The sequence below is a fragment of the Hyperolius riggenbachi genome, chromosome 3, assembly GCF_040937935.1.
Source record: "Hyperolius riggenbachi isolate aHypRig1 chromosome 3, aHypRig1.pri, whole genome shotgun sequence".
In the NCBI taxonomy this organism is placed as follows: Eukaryota; Metazoa; Chordata; class Amphibia; order Anura; family Hyperoliidae; genus Hyperolius; species Hyperolius riggenbachi.
In genome coordinates, this window is record NC_090648.1 from 355,054,308 (window position 1) to 355,060,307 (window position 6,000).

At 43.4% G+C, this 6,000-nt stretch overlaps 1 long non-coding RNA gene across 1 annotated transcript in view; it reads left to right on the top strand.

The window, feature by feature from the left end:
- LOC137561527 (uncharacterized) overlaps positions 1–1,366 on the top strand; it is a 122,848-nt gene extending 121,482 nt beyond the window's left edge. Inside the window, exon 3 of the long non-coding RNA XR_011030039.1 lies at positions 1,105–1,366. This is a non-coding gene — a long non-coding RNA (uncharacterized lncRNA). The remainder of the gene's footprint in view (positions 1–1,104) is intronic.
- The last annotated feature ends 4,634 nt before the right edge of the window (positions 1,367–6,000 follow it).

The window sequence follows — 6,000 nt, forward strand, 5'->3', positions numbered from 1 at the left end:
TTATGTATAAATGATTTAGTCAGTGTTTGCCCATTGTAAAATCTTTTAAATCCTTGATTTACATTCTGACATTTATCACATGGTGACATTTTTACTGCTGGCAGGTGATGTAGCTGCTGCTTCCTGTTTTGGCAGTTGGAAACAGCTGTAAACAGCTATTTCCCACAATGCAACAAGGTTCACATACAGGAAACTGCGAGGACCATGGTCCTCAGAGTTTCTTGTGGGAGGGGTTTCACCACAATATCAGCCATACAGAGCCCCCTGATGATCTGCTTGTGAAAAGGGATTGGTTTCTCATGTAAAAGGGGGTATCAGCTACTGATTGGGATGAAGTTCAATTCTTGGTCACAGTTTCTCTTTAAGTATTTACATAGCACCGACATCTTCTGCAGTGCTGCACAAAGTATATTGTCTTGTCACTTAACTGTCCCTCAGAAAGGCTCACAATCGAATCCCTACCATAGTCATATATCTATGTACATATCGTGTAGTGTATGTATTGTAGTCTAGGGCCAATTGAATGGCAAGGCAATTAACTTATTTGTATGTTTTTGGGGTGTAGGAAGAAACCGGAGTGGCTGGAGGAAACCCATGCAGACATGGGAAGAACATACAAACTCTATGCAGATAGTGCTCTGGCTGGGATTCAAACCGAGGACCCAGCGCTGCAAGTGCTATCCACTACACCACCGTGCTGCCCGTGCTACCGTTAATGACACATATTTATATCTTTTACCTATTTTGTAACTTTAATAAAGTTTTTTTTTTTTTTAAGTATCCGGTCTTGAAGATTTATGTATTGTCTTTCAACAGTGCACACACTTTTGTTTGTTCTGCCTTCAGTCTCTAATGCTGCTAAACACAAAGCCCTCATGCCACTCAGTTATCACTGTGTTCTTTTTTCCTCAGCATAGGCTTGACGTATGAAGCAGAAGCTGAGGGACAAGGATCATTTTTGATGAGAACAGCATAAAAAGGAGATTTTTTTTTTTTACCGTAATTAAATTCTCATGTATACCTTACTGACTCATGTAGTGAAGTGTGATTCTAGATATAGGTCCACTTTAAGAGGTTAATCTACCCCATTTCTTTCCTGTGCAGAAGTAATGAAGCTTCCAGAAAGTGACAAGATAATAAGCACCCAGTTGTGACGGGAGCGTCGTGCTGAAAACTCCTCTGTCAAGCTGTCATTCTGATGGAGATCTTTACTTTACTTCCATCCCAAAAAGATCAGAATCCTACAGAAGTGACTCATTTCTTCTCAGACAAAAGCAAAAACTGGGAGTTTGTAAAAAAGAATAATATAATACTCTGCAGTGCGGTAATATTGCTGTATTTACTTGTCTTTATAGTGATGACTAGCAGTGGCTCTATTGATCAGAATTTTAGGAAATAAAACATTTGATGCTGTTTTCAGTACTGAGATTTTGCACCAAACTGACAAATAACTAAGCTGATGCAAAGTGATCGTTTTACTGTCAAGGCAGCAGCACTCTAGAGCAAATTAAAAAATGGAAAATGATGCTTAGCCATTTTGTTGTGATCAGCCAATCAGAGGTTTGTGTACTTCTAGTTACCCACCTCCTTAAATATATACATTTACTAATCAGCAGGGCCGGTTTAAGTAGCATGGGGGCCCCCAAGCAAGCTGCTCCCCGGGGCCCCTGCACAATATGTGGCTGCATTATAATAACTCACCTGTCCCAGCGCAGCTCCATCCATGCTCTGTGTTCAGCCCCACTGCCTGTTTCTTCTCCATGTGGCTCTTCTCCATGCGGCGCGTGTTATGTGTAAATAACCTGTGCCAGGTCATGGAGAAGAGGCAGGCAGCAGGGGTGAAGACAGATCAGGAAATGAGCAGCGGGTCAGAACAGGTGAGTTACTATGATGCAGCCACACATCATGCTGGGACTCCGTTGACTCAGGAGCAGTCGGTGGAGACAACCTGGGGGTCCAGCAGTGCAGGCAGTTCAGTAGCGGTTGGGAGTCCTGGGGCAATTGCCCCCTTTGCCGTAATTCAGAGGCTAGTGACAGGATGTGCTGTGACCCTCCGGATCTCATAATGCACACAGCGAAATACATCTCTGGAGCGCATAGCAGCATATTTAAATATCTAGAAGAAGATTTAATTTTCTGGGCCAGAGAGCAGTGAAGAGTAGGGGCTAGAGTAAGCATAATTGTAGAGGCCTAAGGGCAGGGCGTAACTACATTTCATGGTGCCCCCCAGCAAATCTTTGATGGGTTCACTTGCCTACCCCTGGTGACCCTCATAGCCTGGGGGCCCATCTCCCAAGGGTCATAAAACAAGTGTGGACATCATAAACTTCACACTCATAAAAAGTATAGCCACAAAACCTCCTGATCTGAAGGATGGACCCCAATATCAGAGGGAATGAAGTAGTAGTTGGAGCCTTCTTACACCTCTGGGCCCCACTGCAGTATCAGTGACTGCTCCCCTGTAGTTACAATTCTGCCTAAGGGGTCTCTGAAGTATCTAGTAATGTATATCAAAACTAGAATATGAATAGTTTTCTTTACCTAACATTTTACTCAATATAGAAATAACAGAACTTCCTATTTTACACTAACAGCCATACACTGTAACTTTGTCCAGGTAAAATCTTTAGCTTTACTGAGGGATTGTCAGCTACAAAATCCATGCACCCACTGCTCTGTGTTTACTATGCAGCCTGCAACCTTAACCTGCATTGCAAGCACCCCAATCTATTCAGAAATGTTTCTGCTGTAATAAATCTTATCTGAGTCAGCCACATTCCTGTTCCTCACTGATTGGTTGAGGGCAGTTCAGGGAGCTGCTGAAATCCGATCTATGATATACTCACATGTGTTTACAAACCAAGCTAGCTATGACAGTGCAGTTTCTTGGAGAAAGAAAAAAGAAGGGAGGAAATGACATCAGGATTGGCTTCAGTCACAGCGAATCAAGATTAAAAAAATTCCAGGAACAGAATTCTTTTTATTTACTATATAAAATTCACTGAAATGAAAATGTGGACAGTACAAAACATCTGTTATGTAAGTAGAACAAGTAGTTTTCTACTTATATATGTGTTTTGTTTTCGTGGGATAGTATGGCTGTGCCTGCTACTTTAAGCACTTGTAGACAATGCTTTTAGCGTTATCTGTGTTATAGTCTGCATTTTAATGCCTGCCCCAGTATAACGGTAACTATAGTTCATGCTGATCTTACTGTATCAGTGTAAGCTTGCTAACACTGGCCAGAGCAAGAGAAGATAGGGATCGTAAAGAAAAGATTATGAAAAGTAAAAAGGGAGTTGTGCTCATTGCCTCCTTGTTGTTAATAGCAATTTATCTTTATATTGCATTTGCAGCATGTTCTATCCACGTGGGCATGTATTGCGTTGTTTGGTAAGGTCAGTAAGTGTGCCTAGTGAGAGTTTGCTAAAAACTGTTTAATATTCACATTTACTAGTTTTGCTTAGAAGGGCAATAAAGGGCCAGGAGGATCCCAAAGTCCAGAGACCCTATAGTAATGTACTAAAGTTTCCCTCCTCCTGATACAAAACAGCTACGATCAGAAGGATCACAGAGCTCATTGCTCGTTCACGGGTTGGGGATCGGTAAAGATCGGGCATGACAGACATCAGGTGGCCACTGTACACACACTGGATTCACTACAGATTCCAGCATGTGTGCATAGCTTTAATAGTACTGCCCTCCTTGTGACCTTAAATTTGTAAGTGGTGTAACAACTGGAATGAACAATCAGTGTACTATTGCCTCTAATGACCCACACCCAGAGATGGATTAACATGTAATGAGGCCCTAGGCAAGGTAGTAGATTTTGGGCCCCCTTGTGGTCCTTTTGGTGAGCTGAAGTGTAGAGGGGTCAGAGAAGGTGGAAATTGGGCCCCTTTACTCTCACTAGGCCCCAAGCACCTGCCTAGGTTGCCTGGTGGATTGGTCTTGCTTTCATATACAAGGCTCTACAAGGGTGCAGATTTAGGGGGATCCCACATGATACAAACTGATGATTGTCCTCATTGAAATGTTCTTGACATCTCCAATTTTGCTGGCAAAACGGACACACAGAGAGGAGGGGAGCTTATGCCAAGGGAGCTGTACATGAAAGAAAGGGATTGCTGCACACATGGAAGAAGGAGCTGCAATTCTGGAGGAGGGGGGGGGGGGGCAGCTCTTCCGAGCTTTTCTTCACTGTACAAGTGCTGTACAGCCCCAGCAGCTCCCATGTGACAGGGGAGAGTTGCATGGTGCTGTACGGCGCTTGTACAGTGAAGAGAAGAGCCAAAGAACTGTCCTGCTGCCAGATGCCAGTCATGTATGGCTACACTGCTACTCTGAATTTACACAGGAGCAGGGGGTCAGAGGCCTGGCTCGATGTAGTTATGCTGAGTTTATCAAAAAATAGACATTCATCACACTGTTTTTATGTAGGTACAAATGATCAGTTGCTGTTAACGTCTTCCAAACCACACACGCTGAAGGGCGTGCCCGATCGCTGTGATAGGCTGGCCAGGGGAGGGAGGGACGGGGGGTGGGCATAATAAAAAAAAATATACATACTTATTTAAAAAAAGAAAAGACAAATATTAGTAAAAAAATAAACAAACATCTGGGGGCGATCAAACCCCACCAACAGTAAGCTCTGTTGGTGGGGAGAAAAGGGGTGGGATCACTTGTGTGCTGTGTTGTGCGGCCCTGCAGCTTGGCCTTAAAGCTGCAGTGGCCCATTTTAGAAAAAATGGCCTGGTCTTTAGGGTGGGTAAAGCCAGTAGTCCTGAAGTGGTTAAACTGATTCAATAATACCTAATTTGTAATGTATAACATCATCAATTTTTCTACAGAAATAGTTAGAAATCCATTTTGCTATTTTGTGTAGTTCAGAAGTCATTAGCTATAGAGTGAAAGCTGCTTGTGCATACACTGCACATATGCTGGTGACGGGGAGTGATGTCTTGTGACAGCTCATTAGAGTCTAGTGGAGAGAGGAGGGGGCTGGATCCCAAATTTTCTACAGAAAATACATAGGAGAAGCATGATTGGAATGGAAAGCCTGATCCCAATTTACTGGGTTTTGGTTGTGTGAGAAGATTAAGAGCATAGTGCAGCTGAGCTGCCATTCTCATTAACCTTCTTGACACCTAATAGTGGAGTTGTTGATCTTCAGCTAGGAAAGTATTGCAAACACAACTGTATGGATAACTTATGTAAATGATTCTATTTAAAAACAAGACGTGATAAAACACCATGCATACTTAGTAGTATGGTGGAGTGAACGTCCTAAAACGTTTGCCACCAGCAGACCGAACGCCTTCTGGCAGATTGTGAATTGAAAGCACTTTAAGAGGAACTCCAGTGAAAATAATGTAATAAAAAAGTGCTTCATTTTTACAATAATTATGTATAAATGATTTAGTCAGTGTTTGCCCATTGTAAAATATTTTAAATCCCTGATTTATATTCTGACATTTATCACATGGTGACATTTTTACTGCTGGCAAGTGATGTAGCTGCTGCATGCTGTTTTGGCAGTTGGAAACAGCTGTAAACAGCTATTTCCCACAATGCAACAGGGTTCACAGACAGGAAACTGCCAAGAGTACGTACTCAGAATTTTTGTGGGAGGGGTTTCACCACAATATCAGCCATACAGCGCCCCCTGATGGTCTGTTTGTGAATAAAGGAATAGATTTCTCATGTAAAAGGGGGTATCAGCTACTGATTGGGACAAAGTTCAATTTTTGGTCGGAGTTTCTCTTTAAAGAAAACATGTGACCTTAACCACTTGCCGACCGCCCACAGCCGATGGTCGGTGGCAAAGTGGACGCCGAAAGGACCGCAATATGCCCATGGGTGTTGCGTCCTTTCGGCATGCCGGGGGAGCGATCGCGTCACTGGTGACGCGTGCTTCCCCCGGCAACTAGCTCCGCCCACCCATGACGACAACCCGCCAGCCGTTCGGAAGCGCCGGCGGGTTGTTAACCCCACGATCGC